At 45.0% G+C, this 22,900-nt stretch overlaps 1 long non-coding RNA gene across 1 annotated transcript; it reads right to left on the bottom strand.

The window, feature by feature from the left end:
* Positions 1-16,722: 16,722 nt before the first annotated feature.
* On the bottom strand, positions 16,723-17,208 carry LOC127309499 (uncharacterized). Its single transcript, XR_007857183.2, has 3 exons — positions 17,119-17,208; positions 16,897-17,025; positions 16,723-16,820 (listed from the first exon to the last, which is right to left on the bottom strand). It is a non-coding gene; the product is annotated as an uncharacterized lncRNA (long non-coding RNA).
* Between the last annotated feature and the right edge of the window lie 5,692 nt (positions 17,209-22,900).

Raw genomic sequence — 22,900 nt, 5'->3', positions numbered from 1 at the left:
AGGAAACAAGCGAACAAAGCAAAATCTTTTTGGGTTTTCTTATAGCAAACTAGCAATAGCAAATAAAGCGAAACAAATGCAAGAAACCAAAGCAAACAAATGGTGAAGAGAAACAACAGAAATATTTTTGGTCTTTTTGTGTTTTGGGAAGGAAACAAAGCAAAAACAAGAAACGGCAAACTAGAAAAGTCACATAAACACAAAGCAGCAGAAATTCATCAAACTTGACAGCAGTACAGTACCCGATTTTTAATAAATTCTTCCACTACTCAAATCGAAAAGTGTTAAACTAATGAAAGTTAGATAACAACCTGGGGAACATGCACAAAAATTGGCTTCGCAAAATACTGTCCTGGCTATTTTTGGGAATTTTTTCGGTAACAGTCCAGAATCTGTTTTCAGGCAGCACTTCCCCAAATATCATCTCCCTCTCATTAGAAAACCACTCAAACCAACAAAACAAGTATATACAAGTATCCAGCAATCATAATATGCAAAGAATGAGTGATGCCGGTATACCTCCCCCCAAGCTTAGGCTTTTGTCCTAAGTGGAGTTCAACCCCAACGAGGGTCGCTGTTCCTCGCCGGTGGATAATGCATGGCGTAATCATAGTAAGGTTCCTGTGCAGAAGAAAAGCGTGGAGGCTCCACATATCCAACATGTTGATGCAAGGAACTTGCTGCATCGGATGATGAGTCGAGGTGTTCCTCGGCCTCCTCCGTGTTGCCTCTTGCATGATGGCCTCCTCCCTCTATGTGTGCATTCAGTGCACCTTCTGTGACTGACCAATCTTCCCTGGAATCAAGGTTAAATAGAACAAAGCGCAGCAATCTTACTAGTTTCTCAGTTTTCTTAGTTATTCTCCAAACTTTCTTATAAAATGTCATCTTGTAAAACAGGCTACCCAAATTAGATGAAGCAGAAACAAATTCATGTTTAATCATAGAGACTATGTCAAGTTTTTCTATGGAAAGTTGAATATCAAGATGGTGAGGTTCTACATTATGCAAAGCTAGCAAACGAGAGGCGATGAGACCTCCACAAATTCCACCTTTCTCACGGTTAGTAGCAAGTCTATAAGCTATCAATGCCCCCAAATTATAAGTCTTACTACCTTGCAGTGCCGCAGCTAGAAAAGCTAAATCTTGGATAGATAGTTTACCACCACTCTTTCTAGCAAGAACGCATTTAGTAATGAAATAAGCAAAGTAGCGGATAGCTGGGAGTTGAATGCTAGTAATTTTACCACCATCCTCTGAGAAACTCCTTCCATGACAAATCATCTCGAAGAGGCTTAGGAGCTCTCGCGGCGATCCCCGTATCTTCTCGCATGATCCCCATTGCGGTACTCTAATTGCTGTACAAAAATCATTGAATGGCAAGTTGATAGTTTTATTATAAATCTTATACTGAACCGTGGGGTTGGATCGCGACCAATTGAACTTAAAATCCTGCACAACAGACATAGTCAATTTTGCATATTGGCATGGTTCTCCATCAACAAAACCATTTAACCCTGCACGAGAAATTAGACTCTGAACATCTTCCAGTATTCCTGCGCTTCTCATGAAATCTGTGCACGGGTAGTAAGAGGGGTATACTCCCTCTTCACGGTTCACTCTCATGACTTGTTGCACCTCCAATTCTTGTTGGTTTAGTTGATATCTATTCCACTCCATTTTCTGAAATTTTTCAACAAACAATATAAAATTTGATTTGGTGACATATAATCAAGGGGAACTACTATAGGAACTTTCTAGAGTGCTAATCATGCATCAAAACTAGTTTATACAACTTAGAACAAGCATGCAAGCTCACTAAACATGTTACCTACAGCAGCAAAATATTCAAGATATACTCAACCAAACAAAATTCTACTTGGATAGGCGGAGGAGCCACATACCGGAGAGCAAATGTGCCAAATTTCAGACAGAAATCTGGGCTGAGCAAAGAGATCGAAAAATCCTGAGCTCTTGAGCAAAAACGCGAGTGAGAGAAAGCTGGTGCGAGTTTTTTCGGGAGAGAGAAGAGTCTGGGAGAAAGAGATGAAGTAGTGGGGCAAGGAGGGGCCCACACCACAGGGTGGCGCGCCCCCCTCCTTGGCCGCGCCGGTTGGTGGTGTGGCACCCTGGGGTGCCCCACAGGTCATCCTCTGGTGCTCCCAGGTGCCTCTTCGAAAAATAGGACCAACGGTACAATTTTTGTGAATTTTTGAAAACTTTGAAAAATGCACATTTCTGGGTATTAAGTTTATTATTACTGGCCAGGAAAATTTTTGAAATCTCTAATCAACTAAGGAAATTTGCAAATCAAAAGTGCTACTGCAAGTAAAGCAAGTGGAGGGAGAAAGAGATGTTGTTTACCTCCTCTATGCATATAAAAGGTATTCGTTAACAAGGTTGATCAAGTCTTGCCACCGAATAATTTTTACATAGCATAAGAAGAAATAAACCTCAAATCAATCATGTTACCTTGAATTGTATCGATATGGATCCAATCATAAGATTTTGATAACCTTCTTTAGGCTCATATATAGGACAATCAATAGTTCCAACTTTGATAGTTCTCACATTAGAAATAGTATTGACTCCACATACTTTATCAATCCTCTTGGGGAAATAAACGGTATGCTCCTTATCATCAACATTGAAAGTAACCTTTCCTTTATTGCAATCAATAACAGCCCCTGCGGTGTTAAGAAAAGGTCTCCCAAGAATAATAGACATATTATCATCTTCAGGCATTTCCAACACAACAAAATCAGTTAATATCAAGCAGTTATTAGTAACTTGAACAGGAACGTCCTCACATATACCAACAGGAATAGCAGTAGATTTATCAGCCATTTGCAAAGATATATCAGTAGGTATCAACTTATCTAAATAAAGTCTCTTATAAAGAGAAAAAGGCATAACACTAACACCGGCTCCCAAGTCACATAGAGCAGTTTTAACATAATTATTCTTAATAGAACAAGGAATAGTAGGTATACCTGGGTCGCCCAACTTCTTTGGCACTTTGCCATTGAAAGAGTAATTAGCAAGCATAGTGGAAATTTCCTCATTGGGGATTTTCCTTTTGTTAGTAACAATATCTTTCATATACTTTGAATAAGGAGGCAATTTAATAGCATCAGTCAAAGGGATTTGCAAGAATAAAGGTTTCATCCAATCACAAAATTTATTATAGTGTTCTTCTTCCTTTGATTTTAATTTCTTAGCAGGAAAAGGCATTTGCTTTTGCACCCAAGGTTCTCTTTCATTACCATGTTTCTTAGCAATAAAATCTTCTTTAGTATACTTTTTATTTTTAGCATGCTTTTCAGTTTCATCTTCAACCTCTTCTTTATCAGAAGCATCATTCTTATCATTATCATTATCATGTTAATTACCAATTTCAGTTTCAGCATCAAAAATAGAAATACTATTAGGATCATTAACAGGTTCAGAGGATTCTACAACATTTTTATGTTTCTTCTTCTTCTTTTTCTTAGAAGGAGCACTAGGTTCAATTCGTTGAGAATCTTGTTCAATTCTTTTGGGATGCCCTTCAGGATATAGAGGATCCTGGGTAGAGACACCACCTCTAGTTGTTATTTCATAAGCATGTTTCTCTTTAGAATTATTATTTAGCAAGTTATTTTGCACTTTAGTGAGTTGATCAATTTGAGTTTGAACCATTTGAAAATATTTAACAAGCATCTTAACATCATTGGAGGTTCTCTCCACAATATCATGCAAATTGCTAATAGCTTGAGAATTTTCCATTAGATGATTCTCTACTCTCATATTAAAATTTTCTTGCTTAACAATATAATTATCAAACTCATCTAAGTATTGTGCAGGAGGTTTTGAATACGGAATATCTTCCCTAGTAAAGCGTTTAAGGGAGTTTACCTCAATCATGGATGAAGGGGGAATTATCTCACATATATCTTCTATGGGAGGTAGATTCTTCACATCTTCGGATTTAATACCTTTCTCCTTGAGAGACTTCTTGGCTTCCCTCATATCTTCATCATTCAATTCAATTAAACCCCTCTTCTTCAATATTGGCGTTGGAGTTGGTTTAGGTGTATTCCAATCATCATGATTCCGGCTTATTCTAGCCAATAATTCTTGACTTAAATGCAGGAGTTCTTTTCCTGAAAACACAACCAGCACAACTATCCAAATATGCCCTAGATTCAATGGTTAGTCCACTATAAAAATATATCAAGTAGATCATTCTTTTCTAAATCATGTCCAGGTCGAGCTCTGATAAGAGAACAAAATCTTGCCCATGCCGCAGGCAATTTCTCTTCATCTCCCTGGTCAAACCTATAAATTCTCTGTAAAGCAGCATGTTGAGCACTAGCAGGAAAGTATTTTCGAAAGAAAACATCACGCAAATCAGATGGACTTTTAATAGAACCAGGAGGCAAATTATTATACCAAGTTTTAGCATCATCCTTTAATGAGAAAGGAAAATTTTTAATGACAAAGTAAGTACGCATCTTGTCATCATCAGAAAACAAGCTACTCATAGAAGAAAGTTCATTCATATGTTCTATAGCACTTTCTTTTTCAGTACCACAAAAGGGTGCTTTCTCTACAATAGCTATATGAGATAGATCAAGAGAAAAATCATAATCTTTATCCTTAATGCATATAGGAGATGTGGCAAATTCAGGATCAGGAGATAGCTTATGTCTAACAGTATATTGTGTAAGAAAGTTTTTAATGTTTCTTGCATCAGCAGTAGCATTGCATCTATTAATTAAATCATCATTAAGCTCCACATAATCTTCATCAGGATCATCACTAGAATAATCAAGTTCAGGTGAACTAACAGGTGTAGTGGCATTTTCATTAGGAGTTTCAGCATTTTCAATTTGTCTAGACCTAGCAATTGTAGCATCTAGAAAGGATCCCAACGAACCACTATCATCAAGCACAGCAGAAACATTATCAATATTATGAGAGTTTTCAGATTCAGCAGACGTACCAGCTTGTGGCGGTGAAACAAGTTGACTTATCACAGATGGTGAATCAAGTGTAGCAGAGGTACTCAGAGTTGTACCTTTCCTTGTAGTGGATGGTAATATGGCGACTTTAGAATCGCGAGCTTTACCCATGATGGAGAATTTGCAGCGAACAATATCAATCCAAGTGAACTTCCAAATAAAGCTATGCTCCCCGGCAACGGCGCCAGAAAACAGTCTTGATGACCCACAAGTATAGGGGATCGCAGCAGTCTTCGCGGGTAGTATAACCCAATTTATTGATTCGACACAAGGGAGACAAAGAACACTTGGAAGCCTTAACGGCGGAGTTGTCAATTCAGCTGCACTGAAACAGACTTGCTCGCAAGAGTTTATCGATAATAACAGTTTTATAGCAGTAGCAGTTGTGAAATAACAGCAGCAGAGTAACAGAGACAGCAGTAGTGATTATAGTAAACAGCAGAATTAAAATACTGTAGGCACGGGGACGGATGACGGGTGTTGCATGGATGAGAGAAACTCATGTAACAATCATAGCAGGGCATTTGCAGATAATAATAAAACGGTGTCCAAGTACAAAGCAATCAATAGGCATGTGTTCCAATTATAGTCGTACGTGCTCGCAATGAGAAACTTGCACAACATCTTTTGTCCTACCAGCCGGTGGCAGCCGGGCCTCAAGGGAATCTACTGGATATTAAGGTACTCCTGTTAATAGAGTGCGGAGCAAAGCATAAACACTCCGTGAACACATTTGAACCTCACGACACTAACATCCCCTCAGGTTGTCCCGATTCTTGTCACTTCGGGGCCATTGGTTAGGACAGCGACATGTGTATACAACTTGCAGGTAAGACCATAAACAATGAATATCATGATGAAACAATAACATGTTCAGATCTGAGATCATGGCACTCGGGCCCTAGTGACAATCATTAAGCATAGCAAGTTGCAACAATATCATCAAAGTACCAATTACGGACACTAGGCACTATGCCCTAACAATCTTATGCTATTACATGACCAATCTCATCCAATCCCTACCATCCCCTTCGGCCTACAGCGGGGGAATTACTCACACATGGATGGGGGAAACATGGCTGGTTGATGGAGAGGCGTCGGTGGTGATGATGGCGATGATCTCCTCCAATTCCCGTCCGGTGGAGTGCCGTAACGGAGACTTCTGGCTCCCGAGACGGAGTTTCGCGATGTGGCGGCGTTCTGGAGGCTTTCTGGTGACTTCGACTTCTCTCTGTGCGTTTTTAGGTCGAAGGCAATATATAGTCCGAAGGAGGGCGTCGGAGGCCGACCGAGGGGGCCACACCACAGGGCCGCGCGGGCCCCTCCTGGGCCGCGCCGGCCTATGGTGTGGGGCCCTCGGGCCTCCACCTGACTTGTCCTTCTGGCTCCGTCAGTATTCTGGGAAAATAGGGCCTTTTGCATAAATTCCGAGGATTTTCCTGAAAGTTGGATTTCTGCACAAAAATGAGACACCAGAGCAGTTCTGCTGAAAACAGCGTTAGTCCGTGTTAGTTGCATCCAAAATACACAAATTAGAGGCAAAACAATAGCAAAAGTGTTCGGGAAAGTAGATACGGTTTGGACGTATCAGGTATCAGTTGCTAATTTCCAGCCAAACACTCTCACTTTTGGTGGTACATTGGCCCTCCAGATTTAACTGCAAAGGATCCTTTCTCCAGCGTTTTTGTTGCTTGGTCCAGTAGCTTTTTCCTAATTCCGAGATCCATAGCTAGTATGTAAGCACTTTTGACAGTAAAGAAACCTGGTCTTTGATAGAACATTAGAACCAACCTAGGTAATATTCACATGAGAAGGATGGCAATTGGATCTTAATGATATGTTTAGTATCAGGTGGATAGAAGATTTTTCGAACCAGATCCTCGTTCCATATTTTTCTTGTTGGCTCAATTAGGTCAGAGACCCACTTCCATTTGTTCCTTGAGGATTTCCCCATAGTTTTGAGACTCCCTATAGGAATCCAGTTATCACGCCAGATCTTAACTTTTTCCCTTGTGCTTATTCTCCATAACATACCATGTTTAAGGAGTTCTATCCCATGAACAATCCCTTGCCAGCATCTTGAGGATTTTAGGACAAAGGTTGTATCAATCAGCCTAGAGGGGGAGTATTTTTCCTTTGGGAGTTTTGCACATAAACAGTATGGGTATTCAATGTAGCGTCGTGCTTGCTTTTCAAGTAAAACTTGATTGAAGGCTCTCATAACCCTAAAGCCAACCCTCCCTTGGTATTTTGGTTTCGTAATTTTGTCCCAAGCCATCCAATGGACATCTCTTTTCTCCATGTCGTCAACCCACCAAAAATACCTAATGATTTGTTCAAATTCTTCACCTAAGCGAGAAGAGAACTTAAAGATACTCATAGCATGTGTGGGGATGGCTTGATCCATAACTTTTATTAGAACCTCTTTTGTTGCCCCAGAAGAATATTTTTCAGTCTAATCGGAACATTTTACCATTAGTCTTTCTTTTGTGGGTTGGAATTTGTCATCCTTCATTCTGCTCTCTAGCACTGGGAGGCCTTGGTATTTCTCTAAAAGAAGTGTTACGAACATTTAATGGATGCCACAATAGCCCCCTCATTCTCAGTCACATTATGACCCAATAAAAGAGAAGATTTTATCGGATTTAGCAGTTGACAAGTACTATTTTCATAAGTTGTGATGACATTCTTCATATGCCTCGCTTCATCACTCTTTACTTTGAAGAAAAGTAAACCGTCATCATCGAAAAGAAGATGTGATATTCTTGGCCCTCTTCTGCAAATTTTCAATTCCTGAATGTTTCCCTCATTAATTTGTTTGTTCATGCATAAAATAAGTTAGACATTCCGCAACAAATAGGAACAAAACATGAGATAATGGGTCTCTCTATCGCAGGCCTCTTGAGGGGTAGAAATTTTGGGGCAGTTTCCCATGAATCTCACCGAGAACCTCACAGTTTTGACACATTCCATGATTCAACAGATAATTTTTTCTCCGAAGCCAATCTTTTTAAAGGCAATTTCCAAAACGTACCAGTCTATACGGTCATACACTTTCATAAGGTCCAGTTTAAAGGTATAGAATTTTCCTGCATTAGTTGAACCATTCCACAAAGCATGAATGCGCTCAAATGTGATGATCGAAATGTCGGTGAACACATATGACCAAGAATGAAAGCACTCTGAGTTCGAGAGATAATATCATGAAATAGAGGCCTTAGGTGATTTACTAGGCACTTGGAAAATTTTTTATAGATGATGTTGCACAAATTGATGGGTCCGTAATCTTTCAAAGACAATGGGTTCTTGTTTTTTGGGATGAGAACAGTAGATGTTTCATTCACTCCATCCGGCATACTACCATTTGCAAAGAATTTTTGAACAACATCAATCACATCTTCTTTGAAAGTGCTCTAGTTTCGCTGAAAAAAGGTAGGTGGAAAGCCAGCAGGCCCTGGAGCTTTCGTTGGGCCAATCTGGAACAAGGAAAAGATAATTTCATCATTAGTGAAGTGATCACATAAGCCTTCATTGGTCTGATCATTAATTTTTTCTTCAGTTGATCGGCAATAATTTATGGTTGTTCCCTTAGGGTTTTTAGTGTACAAATCTTTGAAGAATTCAGTTGCCAGATTCTCCATTTTATCTGTATTAGATATTACATTTCCATTGTTATTTTGTTGCTTTTCAATCCTATTTTTCTATTGTCTCCATGTTGCCTATCAGTGAAAGAACTTTGTGTTTATGTCCCCTGAGCGGAGCCACGAGATTCTTGAGGGTTGTCCCTGATCTCTTCTTTCTCCATCAGCTCATCTAGTTTTGCACTAATTTTCATGGCCTGCCATCAGCTGTTCTGGTCAACTCTCTGGCTGACCCTTTCCATGCATACAAGGACCCCATAACCCCATTTAGATTATTGGCAATTTCACCGAAGTTACTTGGCTTCTTGTGCAAGGTGTTAAAGAAGCTTCCATCTCCTACTAAGTTTTGTACTTGCGGATGGGAGGAGCATGTGCAGTTCAAGGAAATAAAGATAGGGCAATGATCAGAGCGAGAAGAAGTTAAGTGAATTACTTTGGCATTGGGAAAAAAGTTGGACCAGTACAATCCGGCTATGGCTCTGTCGAGCCTCAGTCTAACCTTATTATGAACGACCTGTTTATTATCATAAGTCCAAGTTCTTCCTTCAAAACCCAGGTCATGGAGATCACAATCATAGAATACTTGACGGAAATCTTGCATTTGTTTCCCCTTGTTTTTCTCCTATAGAAATGTTCTTGCTGACACATACATTTGTTAAAGTCACCAAGCATGAGCCGAGATTTAGTGAGAAGAGGTAGCATGTGTGTGAGGTTCACCATACAAAAAGTGCATCTCCATTCATTTCCAACATGCAAATATTTCCAACATCCAGATTTTGGATGGTTACATCGATGTCACGGTCACTGGACTAACAAATCTACTTGCAAACTCTCATCCCAAAAGAGAGCATGCCCCCACCCCGTCTTTCCCCTTTCCCTTACATGTGGAAAAATGTGACATTCCCAACCTCCATCCAAGCCTTTCCACATATGATTTATTCTGCCTAGTTTTCGAGATAAAATGGATTTTCGGTTTGTGGATGTTCACTAGCCTTTGCAGTTCTTGAATAGTCGCGAGTTGGCCAAGCCTGTGACTGTTCCAGCCTAGGATCGTCATGGCGAAGCCAATTCCTGTTGCTAAGTTTAAGCTTTGCTCGAGCTCTGTTGGTATAACTATTTAGCCTAAGTGGTTGTTGGCACCAACAATTGTTTTCTTTATTGTTCAGGTGATTGTTCAAGTTGATGATACAAGAAGGAATTTGTCTCAAGGTGAATTTTTTAATATTGTGATCTAAATTCATAAGAAGGATAATTCCTGACGAGAGAACCGAGGCCCATCGCTGGTAAGCTTGGACCGAAGCAGTTATTCTTGGTTAATTATTATTGAAAAATGTACGTAAGTTGGCCTAGGGTCCTGGTTAGCGTCATCAGATTCTTTATCATGTTGTCACTTTTCTCTGTGGTTGTTGTCTGTGTCGTTGACCTCACCTATCACTAGGACAAGACCACTCATGGGAAGGCCCATGTTAACCTCGAGACAAAGCAAACCTTTAGGGTTATCATTAGACCTATTTTCCCACATGGAGAGCCTAAAAAGATAGGCTCAATAACCGCGCCAATTGATAGAATAAGAACTTTTCCATAAATCTTCCCGAAAATTTTATGACTACGACAATATGTTTTAATTTAACATGGTGTGCGTGATTTGTTCATAGTTGCGCCCAAGAAATGTATATTTTTTTGTTTTATTTTCATTTTTCTCATACCATCCCCTGCAAGGGCAAGACATGACTTCTTCGAGAAGGACAACATTGGCATTGATGACCCCATCACATTTGAGGTCAACCTTCTCATGATGAAAAAACCCACATACTTAAAATGTTATTATCACCAATGAGGCGAACCAAACCTATTTTAGCTAACCTCATTGGAGAGACCTTGTAGAAGCCCATGGGGTGATAGCCGGGAGGTGCACGACAATCAAGTTTGATTTGTTAGATGAATAGTCAGCCTCGTGTGAAGCCATCGAACTACTATTTTGGAGAGATCATAAGTGTTTTATTGTGATCCAAATTCATAAGAAGGATAAATTTTGACGAGCGGAGAAAGACCCATTGCCGGTAGGCTTGGTATGTATTGTCATCACCACCTATTTATGCTTCTTGTAAGCTTCCGGCTTGGGGTTTATTGCTTCACAAGATAACCCACAATGTTTGTATAAACTCCCCGATATAGTAAAACTTTGTTCGCTGGTGTTAGTGCTTTTTTCCCTTCTATGTTGAAGGGGTTTTCACATTAAATCTTGTGTCTCCCGTTGTGATTTCTTTTTTGATCTTCGTTATTGCTTGTCGCATTTATAACAAGAAGAGAGCAGTGAGCCTAAGACCTGCAAGTCAAAGAGTGAGGGTGTTAGAAGGTAGTAGGAGTCTTCTGTGAGGGGACCAAAAGTTCTATTCTATCGATGATGATGACAACATGGTGCATTACAAGTACCGCAACCATGACTCCGACTCATTTAACGATGCCACCATGATCATGTATTCTCAAAGTTTTTTAAATATCATGTCTTCTCAAAGTAGGACTCTAATTAGAGCTATTGTTAGTTGAACATGTTATATGCTACTAGCCATACTACCTCCATTTCAAAAAAGAAGGCGTATAATTTTTTCTAAAAGTTAAACAAATAAAATTTTGACCAAACTTATAGAAAGAATTACCAGTATCTATATTACAAAATCATTAGACACATCATGCAATATACTTTCATATCATGTCTGCTTGGCCTTGTAAATGTGAAGTTGCTGCACCAAGGCCGTAGCCGGGCCCTCTCGGGGTCCTGCCGGGCCTACGCGACCTGGTGTGTCCCTGCTGCCGTGTCTAGTCGACACCCGTCATTGGCGGTCGAGGACGTCTTCTAGGTGGTTGTGCCGCTGCCGCTTTCCAACTCCAACATCCATGTGTGCTCTTGCCGCTGCATCCGGTCGGCTACCGTCTATGGCGGTGCAGGCTATTCCATGCCGCGTGGTCGTGGTACTGCCTCCCATGTCTACGGCTGTTTCTTCTCAGTCCGGCTGGCCTCGAAGTGTTTACCATGGTGAGACGATGATGGGCCTTACAAGACCGTGATGGAGTATGTTGGTGGGTGGCAAGCTTGGTGGAGCGTTTCGTCTTGTCCGGAGGTGTGGTTTTTTTGGGGTTGGGAGAAATCCCTATTATCTCGGCACCGACCGGTGACGGTTGTGTGTGTCGCCATTCCTTCCTGAAGGGCGTCGGGTGTACCTCTTACCCACCCTCCATACGGTACCGGGGAAACCCTAGGACCAGCCCGGGCGGCAGTGTCGTCGTTGTCGCTTTTCTTCTTGGAGATGTTGCTTCGTACGTGGCGAGTCAGAGTGCTAGGATCATGGGCGCAACAGTGGCGAGTCATCTTTGTTTTCGTTGATCCGCTGGTGACGGCTTTGTTCTCTCTATTTTTTCTCTCTTTTTTCTTTTGGGCTTTGGTTGTGTTGTTTCCCAGCAGTGGTCTCAAAGTTGTACGGAATAGTTGCAATATTAATATAGCGGGACGAAAGCCTATTTCGAGCAGAGGTCTTATAAATGTTAATAGTTGATTCTATAAGTCTAGTCAAACTTTACACCGTTTGACTTTAGAAAAAAAAATATACCCCTTCTTTTCAGGAATGTAGGTTGTACTATATATGTTAGTGGATACTTTGCTGAACATGTTATATGCTATTATTGTTCTATTGGAGCCTTATACTCTTTCCGTCCCCACGGAATTTGTTTGAGATTTGTTAAAATTTATATGTACCTAGACACTAAATTATATCCAAATATATTCATATTTTGATAAGTCTCACACAACTTTGATGGATGAGGGAGTATTAAATATAAGTGGTGTCATATATGATTTTATTGTTGCTGTTTAACTGGCATGGCAACAGAAATTATCCGCCCAATTCCACGACTAGATCAGAGGCAACAGGAAATGAGGCATCGATCGTTGTTTCTCCGTTGCGCGCCGTTCATTTTCACGCCGGGAGCTTCGACGCAGACGACGCCGGAGGTATCAAACACTCCTCCCGTGCTGGTCACGGACGCGAGTACACGACGATTCTTCTGCGCAGACGACAGGACGATAGTTCACTCGTGCATAATCTTCTTGGCCTGTGGACTCTTCACTCGTCTTCAGCTGTACCTTGCTTCAGAACTGAAGACCGTTCGGCCGTCAAAACCTAAGACCGTTGTCACCACATAACGGCTCCCGCGTCTGGCGGAATGGGTCCAGGGCGCCGTAGACGGCATCGCCATCAGCGGCTCCATTTCCATGGGGTCGAATCTCGCTGCATACCCAGGCCACGCGGGACGACGACGGCGCTGATGCGCGCGTGAGGCGTGACCGAGCTGTGACGAGACAAACGAGGAGCAACAAGGCGACGGGCGGCGGACACCGTCACACATCATCAACCTGCGAGTGATTCTTGACTCGATGCGCGGTCACCCCGCGCGCTCGACTGGCCTGCGTTGGTCGCACTAGGTCGCAGTAGATATTTTAGGGCATTTTCGTAGGGCACTTCCCTAGAAGTTTCGGTTAACGACCGCGCGCGGGGCTTCGGGCGGTCAACCGCGTTCTAGGGCCTCCCATAACTAGGGGCCTCACCTAATTGTGTTTATTTTTTGCTTCAGGTCCCTAATGGGTATTCTGCCAGTGTCCAACCAACTTTGGGTATATGATCTAAGACTGGTGAATTTTTGGGTAAAAAAACATTTTTCCCCTATTCACATGGTTTTAGGAATTTTAGATCGTAATCACCGTTCTCCTTCTCCATGTCGCATTGTTCGCTTGAGAAAACCAAAGTTTCACCATTTGGGTAATACAGTACTTCAGTAATACAGTACTTGGTACTCTCTCCGTCCCAAAAAAAGCTGCTCCATTTTTTATAGATATGAACTAGGAAAAATACCCGTGCGTTGCACTGGGAGAGAAAACATAAAATTTTGGTCAAAGATTCGAAACTACTCTTTTCGTGCTAATATAAATGTCTAAAAGGTGTCTCTATTTTATCTAGATTCAGATGTATGTAGAGTTAATTCAGTTCTAGATACATTTGTATCTAGAAAAAAATTAAGACACTTATTCTAGACTGAGTATTTGTTAACGATGTCGTTGGCATATTCGTCGTGTGAACCGCGAGGGTGAATGCAACTGATTTTCAGTTTTTTGGTTGTAATAGTTAATAATACGAAAAATACAAACCTTTGCTAAGACTTGATGAAATGGTCAACATTTGAAATTTCGGAAAAACTCCGATGAAAATCAGAAACCAAAAGTCAAAATCTAGAAAAAAAAATAACCAGAACTTATTCAATTTTTTTAATTAAAGCATAACAAAAATCACTGGAAAATCACATTCAACCAGATTTTTTTGTAGAATGTTCGTATAGCGGAACCTGTGCATCTAAAAGAAATATATAACTGAATTCTATCTTAAGTACCATATCGAAAAATGATATTATCCTATCTACCAAACTTATCTCCATACCCACATGTAAATGATCATGTACACGATTGAACCATTTACATAACGCCCATCTTTAGCTAACATATTAATATCTCTTTTCATATTTGGCGAGAAGACACTGATTTCGTTGGAGAAGCTATCTTTTCATATTTGCCCATCTTCTAATTCCTTGGTAAATGTAGCCATACAGGCAGGGTAAGATACGCATAACCATCGAAAGCAAGCAGACTTGATGCAAACCATAACCCTAATTAATTAGGTTAGTCTCACACGTTACCAAACAACTTAGGAGGCAGAAAGATTCGCAAAAGAAAAACATTAGAGGCAGAAATCACACATCACTTAGAATTGCAAAGGAAAAAATTGTAAGTGAAAGACCTGGTAGAACTTTGCTCCAGCATCCAACGATAGTACTATACGACATTGCCGACAGTCAAATCTCCTCAACATGGCACACCACGACAACATCAGGAATTAGTCTATACATCCACAGCGCATGTTACTGCTAGTCTGCTACTTCTGTATTCACCAATTCATCGTGAGGACGGGCGACACATGCGCATGCTCATTGATCCGCTTTGGCCTGGCCACCAGCTACGCCTCGCTCTAAGTCTTCGCAACGGGGGCCTTCTGGATGACCCTGAATTGCAGGATGCCGCAACCTTGGGAGGCGTTAGGCAGCAGAAAAAAGGGATTACTCAATCACATGCTAAAACTGAACTGCAATACCAGTAGGGAAGACTGCAATCTCTATCTCTTGTTCTGACAATTGATTTTCATTTATTAAATGATGGGGAAAACTGCGATTTGATGGATTATTGTATCTGTTCGTGAGAAGGCAGACAGAGCTCTTGCACTCAGAGTCTGGAGCCCCGCGTTTCTTCGTAGCTCGCCATAGCAAACACGGCTCCCCTATGTGTGACCTGATCCGGTTCTTGGTGCTCTCACAGCTGTTCAACCGTCCGAACTGAACCAAGCATACAGATCGAAGCCTCATCTCTGTATCATCGATTTCAATCCCAAATAATTAAAGAAAATCAATCCACGATGACTCCGGACGCACGCATTCACTGATCCAGCGCCGGAGTCTCGGAGTCTCCGCGGGGCAAAGAAGCCGAGGTCGAGCCTGAAGGCGAAAAACTCCTGGAGCCATTGTCAGCCTGGATGCTGCACTCGCCGAGACGGTCACGGCGAGGACCAGAGCGACCCAAATACCGTGGCCGGGGCGGCGCGCCGCTGGTACAGCCAAACATCCACGGGCTGGTCGCAGGGGCTCGTGGCTGGCTTAATCAGCGGCGTGATCAGCGACTCCAGGGCCGGCGCAGGCGACGACCTTGTAAAACGCGTCGCACGACAGCCGGATGAGCACCGGCAGGCGGCAGCGCGGGGAACCCTTGCATCCTCGCTCGGAAACAGTAAAGCCAGGACCAGTTTTTGATCGAGGTTTTCTGGAACGAAGGGGTATGCGCCCTATGCGGGGCTGGCTCACGGTGGTAGGAAGAAAACAGATTAAAGACCCAATGTACGAACCCTTTTTTACTTAACGGTGGCACATGATGTAATTTGGACCAAAAGTAAGGGCAGTAATAGACGGACGAACAAGAAACTCTTTTGCTTTTATTATTAGGTATAGATATATCTATAACTAGAATATGATTGTATACTTTTGTATTTAGACATAAAGTTGAGCAGCATTTTAAAGGCCGGATGGAGTATTTGCAACCACGCAACTACACACTACGGGAACCAGCCGAGGGGCCGACGGCCGGCGGCCGTCGGCACAGCATCACCTGCCGTCGGCCCACGTCTGTGCCGACGGCCGCCGTCGGCACACCGCCGTCGGCACAATATCGCCTCGGCACAGACTGGCTCGCCGTCGGCCCAGCCTTTGCCGTCGGCACAGACTCCAGCCCGACGGTCAAACGACGCCGGCGGCACAGGCCCCGTCGGCACCGTCAACGGGGGGCCCGCGGAGCGTCTAACGGCCGTTAGGTCAGAAAATCTTGTGCCGACGGTCAAGCCGTCGGCCAGAGACATCGCGCCATCGGATGACCAGCGGCCGCCACGCGTCCACGCCCCTGCTGTTGTGTCGACGGCCAAGCCGTCGGCCCATCAACTGCCATCGGACGACCACGGGCTGCCACGCGTCCACGCCCCTGCTCCTGTGCCGACGGCCAAGCCGTCGGCCCAGGTCCTTCGGCCCAGACGCGCTGCCGCCCGCTCCGCGCTGCCGCTGGGCAAGTGCCGACGGCTATGCCGTCGGCACAGACCATACCATTTGGTTTCCCGCTGCATTTCCTGGCCCAGCACAGCACGCACAGCATATATAGCAGTAATATACATTCAAATGCATCACAAATGTTGCACAGCACATAATCATCATCAAATGTAGCAACAACATCATCGTGATACAAATATGTGTCATGTAGCACACACAATCATCATACATCGTCGACACATGGCACACACGATCGACGCACACCCGCTAGACACCTAGCTAAGGGAAACTAAGATCAGGGGGTCCAACCAAGTTCCCGACTCGTAAATTCAGGCGTCCGGCTTTTGTCGAGGTAGACCGAAGTAGAACCATGGCCTGAACCATCGCAAGCAGGTGAAAACCCTGAAGCACCGGGAGAATGGCGGCCGGGGTGCATCGGTGTGCCCTCGCGCGACGAACCAGGAGAGGGTCGGTTCCGCGAACTTCCCGTGCCCTACATGTTTGACAAGAGTTAGCATCTTACACATGGGAAAGGAAAGCGGTGAGAACTGGTTAGGCACAGGACTTACCGGAGTCCGTGCGTAGTATGTGGCCGCGAAAGCTTCCCTCGATGGGCACACTGGAGTCGGCCCCGGCCTAGCTGGCTCCTCGGCCGGAAGTGCGATCCTCTCTCCAGTCAGGAAGAACGTCCTGACCGCCTGCAAGATAGTTTAGATGTCAAGCGCCGCAGATATAAAAAAAGGGGAGGTGGGACTTGTCATGTCTTCGAACCATAAAAGATTGGAACTTACACGACTCGTCGCCTCCTGGTACTCTTCCCAAGCCGCTCTCTTGAGGTCCCACTCTGCTACAACCGTCAAATACTTCTCATAAGCGGCCGCGTAGGCGGCCTCAAAGTGAGCCTACAATTTCCAAGAAAAGGAGTCATGTCAATTTAGCCATTCAGGGATGAATGTTGGAAAGAAGATGGAAATGAGAAAACTTACATACGTACGACGGTGTCGAGGAGGTGCGACCGGTGGGTCGCCGGTGGTGAGGGTAGACCTGATCTGCGTGAGGGTCCTCTGCGGCTTGATCACCCCACTAAGAAGCTTCGTGCGGCCATGCTCCGCGCCGCTCCCCGCCACCATAATCGCCGTCAAGTCGGTCTCCTGCTCAATAGGATCATCCACCTCCGGATGAAGACCCTTGAACACCGAGCAGTACTTCTCCAACTCCTCTTCGGCATAGCCGAAGTACTCGGGCAGCGAGGGCTGAGGCTGGCTCGGATCGGGCTGCTTCGACTTCATCTTACGCCACCCTCCCACCTCGGTGAGAGGCTCCCCGAGTTCCGCCTCACTGCACGACAAGATAAATGTTATGTGTATCAAGTAGTAATATGAGGGGAAATAAATGCAAGTTGTTCCATGTATATATGTACCTTATGCTTCTGTGGCGCTCGGTCTTTGCGGCTTCCCGCACCTTGTGTGTTCCTCCAGTGCCCCGGTTTGCCTTGTTGCGCGCTCTTGGCGTTGAAGTCGGCGTCTTCGCCAACCCACCTCGCTACCAAGGCCTCAAATGCGTCTTCCTTATTCTCGCACCATAGGGGCATAACCTGAAAAACCAAAACTCATTTGAAGAACACATAATGCAATCCCAACTATGCAGCAACATAGAGTCTCATTGAATATTTACTTACCTTCAAGTAATCTTCCTTTGTCAGCTGAGGATCGTCCCTGATATTGTCAGCTTTCTTGACCCTCGTGCCACCTGCTCAGCCTTGAAGTGCCCGATGCGGGTATGCTTCGATTGTACCTGCTTGTTGCCTTGTCAACCTCTGACAAGCCCTAGTCAGTACCGCCCTCCCTTGCTCAACCATATCATCAGGCACCTTATAATGGGTCTGCAATCATGCATAAGAATAATTGTGAGAGAGACATGAGTTAGCATAGTGTGGTCATCAACTATGAAGTAAACTCGAGAAGCATGCTTTACCCAAAACTTGGAGTACACGGCGTCGAAGCTGTCCCAAAGCCCGGCAACGAGCTGCCTCATAGTCCGCCCAAGTCTCGGCTAGCTTCTTCTCGCCGGGGACCGGAGTGTAAAAGCCCGGCCAGTACTGCCTAATAAGAGCTCCAATCATGCTCGACGGCTGGCGAACCCCCTTGTCATATGTCCAATTGCTGCACAATAATCAAAACATTAGTATGCCAATCAGTTATGCACAATAATGAAAACATTAGTACATAGCAAAATGAATCTAAATGTTCAAAATTAAACTTACTCTTTTTCGTTCGGGATGATGAGGGCTTTCGCATCCTGGCTAGTAGGCTCTCTCCTCTCATCAGGGACTTGCGCTTCACCACGAATGCGCAACTTCTTCGGCGCCATCTCCCTCTCCGCCTCCTCGTCCTGCCCCTCCACCTCCATCTCCACCTCCATCTCCACCTCCATCTCCCCCTCAGTAGACTGTGTGTGAGCGGACTGGGAAGCCACGTCACCAGAAGCAGAGGGTATGTCACCAAGGAAAGGTCCACCTCCACCTCGTCCTCGTCCTCCACCTCCACCTCGTCCTCGTCCTCCACCTCCGCCTCCGCCTCGTCCTCCAGCTCGTCCTCCACCTCCACCTCGTCCTCCACCTCCACCACGTCCTCCACCTCCACCTACACCTCCACCTCCAACTCCACCCGTGTCATCATCCGCGTAACGCGAGCTGGCACGCATTGGTCTTCCACTTCTAGTGGTCCCGGTGAACTTCTGTTGGCTCATACTCTTCAAAATGGAGTTCATGGATTGCTTGCTTCCGCTCATATTGATCAATCACCTGCATTGACAAAGAGTAAACAAGTAAGCATTCATGCCTTAATAAAATGTAGACACTAAGCAAAAAATAGATACTAAGCATAAGAAGCATATTGAAAAATAGATACTAAGCATAAGAAGCATATTGAAAAATAGATACTAAGCATAAGAAGCATATTGAAAAATAGATACTAAGCATAAGAAGCATATTGAAAAATAAATACTAAGTATAAGAAGCATATGGAAAAATAGATACTAAGCATAAAGGCATAAAGGACCCTCACCTCGAATCATCACTATCATAATGAGGCATTGGGTTCTCATAACGAGGCATTGGGTTCTCATTTTCACTATCACTATCAGTATCATGTGAGTAATGAGGTTGGGTGGGAATGTCCGGTGGAGGCTCATCATTGAACCCATTGCCCTCATGTAACTTGGTGAGCATTTGTATGTCCTTTAGGTCCACCACTGTTTCACCATGAAGATGTGCCTCGTTACGGAGGTCCTCAAGACCAATTTCTATTTCGAAATCCCCAAAGTTCTCTTGCTCTTGATAAAAAATTCCCTCGTATGTTACAGGGTCAATGTTGTTGTAATCCTCGTCGGAGGGCATGGGTAGCTTACCATGTGGTGATACCTTGAACACGACTTCCCAGCCTTTGAGGTACTCCTTTTGACATGGGTAGGGCAAATAATAAACTTGCTTGGCTTGGTGAGCCACAACAAAGACATCGGCTCCGCTATAGCAGGTTGAAGGCCTAACTTCCACTAACCCAATGGAAGGAGTGCTTCTCTGTCCAACTTGTGGGTCGAACCAGTGGCATTTGAACACAACGAGATTGAGTTGTATGTTTGTCCTATTGAATGTCAGCTCGTATACATTCTCTAACCTTCCGTAGTATTCTATGTCATCGGATCCTTTGGTGAAGACCCCAGTATTTATAGTTTTTGGGTTAGGCCGATTCTTCTGGTGATACTACGTATGGAGACGATACCCATTCACATCGTACTTCTCATACATTGAGATTCTACGGTTGCAACCCTGGGAAACACATCTCAGCTCATCCGTCATCTCAACGTTGGGATCACCTCCCTACAAATTCAGTTCAAATTGTTTCTTTGCATTAGTTACGTGTAATAAGAGGGACAAGTCACGGATTGCAAAAGTATTGGCTAAAAGGGACTTGTTAGAAATTACTTTTTCGTAGAACCAATCCAGGAATTTTTTCTTTCCGGGACGACTCTCTTTCAAAAGAATCTCCATCTCCGCATCAGAGGGATCCGTCGATCTCATCCAATATTCATCCCAGATGGCTTCCGCGCGCTTATGGCATGTGATAGGTGGTACGTAGGAGGTATCCTACCGCTGCGCGGAGGTCCCGCGCGATACTGAAATGCGCACCATGTAGTTGCTTCACAAAAAAAAGCCCTTCCGGCACCCCGAAAATGGAAAAACCATCGCCCGTGGTTCGGATTGGAAATCCGCGACCGGGGCCTTGCTTCCCATCCTAGGGCCCACGCACGTGCCAAATATGGCCTCGTTCCGACAAACTATGTGGTGAAACGGGCCGTTTCCTACTCATTTCCCCTAAAAGCCATAGAACTCCGGACGAGATAGCCCTGTTCGTGAAGGGTTCTCAAAGATAATTGCCGTATCCCAGTTCCGTCTTTTGCAGTGGTTGCTAGGACACATAAAATGACGCCACGCGGCTCCGCTCGATTTTTTGGCTCCGTTTGCTTTGCCAACTGCGCAAAACGGGGCCGCCGGGACATGCGGTATGGCCGTACCGGGCGCGCGGTTGCACCCGTCCGCCAACGCGCGAAACGGAAAACATTTAGCACATAAAATGACGCGTCATAGACCTAAAACCATTTTTCCCTCTATTTATTGAGCGAAGGAAAGTGTCGCCCCAGTTCAAATCCGGTCAGTTTCCAGCGGATTCGGCGGGGCACCGCAGGAAGCGGGTGGGATTCCCAGATGGCTTCCGCGCGCATATGGCATGTGATAGGTGGTACGTAGGAGGTATCCTACCGCTGCGCGGAGGTCCCGCGCGATACTGAAATGCGCACCATTTAGCTGCTTCACAAAAAAAAGCCCTTCCGGCACCCCGAAAATGGAAAAACCGTCGCTAGTGGTTCGGATTGGAAATCCGTGACCGGGGCCTTGCTTCCCATCCTAGGGCCCACGCACGTGCCAAATATGGCCTCGTTCCGACAAACTATGTGGTGAAACGGGCCGTTTCCTACTCATTTCCCCTAAAAGCCATAGAACTCCGGACGAGATAGCCCTGTTCGTGAAGGGTTCTCCAAGATAATTGCCGTATCCCAGTTCCGTCTTTTGCAGTGGTTGCTAGGACACATAAAATGACGCCACGCAGCTCCGCTCGATTTTTTTGGCTCCGTTTGCTTTGCCAACTGCGCAAAACGGGGCCGCCGGGACATGCGGTATGGCCGTACCGGGCGCGCGGTTGCACCCGTCCGCCAACGCGCGAAACGGAAAACATTTAGCACATAAAATGACGTGTCATAGACCTAAAACCATTTTTCCCTCCATTTATTGAGCGAAGGAAAGTGTCGCCCCAGTTCAAATCCGGTCAGTTTCCAGCGGATTCGGCGGGGCACCGCAGGAAGCGGGTGGGATTCCCAGATGGCTTCCGCGCGCATATGGCATGTGATAGGTGGTACGTAGGAGGTATCCTACCGCTGCGCGGAGGTCCCGCGCGATACTGAAATGCGCACCATGTAGCTGCTTCACAAAAAAAAGCCCTTAGGCACCCGAAAATGGAAAAACCGTCGCCCGTGGTTCGGATTGAAAATCCGCGACCGGGGCCTTGCTTCCCATCCTAGGGCCCACGCACGTGCCAAATATGGCCTCGTTCTGACAAACTATGTGGTGAAACGGGCCGTTTCCTACTCATTTCCCCTAAAAGCCATAGAACTCCCGACGAGATAGCCCTGTTCGTGAAGGGTTCTCCAAGATAATTGCCGTATCCCAGTTCCGTCTTTTGCAGTGGTTGCTAGGACACATAAAATGACGCCACGCGGCTCCGCTCGATTTTTTGGCTCCGTTTGCTTTGCCAAGCTAGCAAAACGGGGCCGCCGGGACATGCGGTATGGCCGTGCACGGGCGCGCGGTTGCACCCGTCCGCCAACGCAGCGAAACGGAAAACATTTAGCACATAAAATGACGCATCATAGACCTAAAACCATTTTCCCTCCATTTATTGAGCGAAGGAAAGTGTCGCCCCGGTTCAAATCCGGTCGGTTTCCGGCGGATTCGGCGGGGCACCGCGAGGGCGGGTGGGATTCCCGGATGGCTTCCGCGCGCATATGGCATGTGATAGGTGGTACGTAGGAGGTATCCTACCGCTGCGCGGAGGTCCCGCGCGATCTTGAAATGCGCACCATGTAGCTGCTTCACAAAAAAAGCCCTTAGGCACCCCGAAAATGGAAAAACCGTCGCCCGTGGTTCGGATTGGAAATCCGCGACCGGGGCCTTGCTTCCCATCCTAAGGCCCACGCACGTGCCAAATATGGCCTCGTTCCGACAAACTATGTGGTGAAACGGGCCGTTTCCTACTCATTTCCCCTAAAAGCCATAGAACTCGGACGAGATAGCCCTGTTCGTGAAGGGTTCTCCAAGATAATTGCCGTATCCCAGTTCCGTCTTTTGCAGTGGTTGCTAGGACACATAAAATGACGCCACGCGGCTCCGCTCGATTTTTTTGGCTCCGTTTGCTTTGCCAACTGCGCAAAACGGGGCCGCCGGGACATGCGGTATGGCCGTAC

This window comes from Lolium perenne, chromosome 6 (assembly GCF_019359855.2).
Source record: "Lolium perenne isolate Kyuss_39 chromosome 6, Kyuss_2.0, whole genome shotgun sequence".
NCBI lineage: Eukaryota > Viridiplantae > Streptophyta > Magnoliopsida > Poales > Poaceae > Lolium > Lolium perenne.
This window is presented reverse-complemented; position numbering and strand designations above follow the sequence as displayed.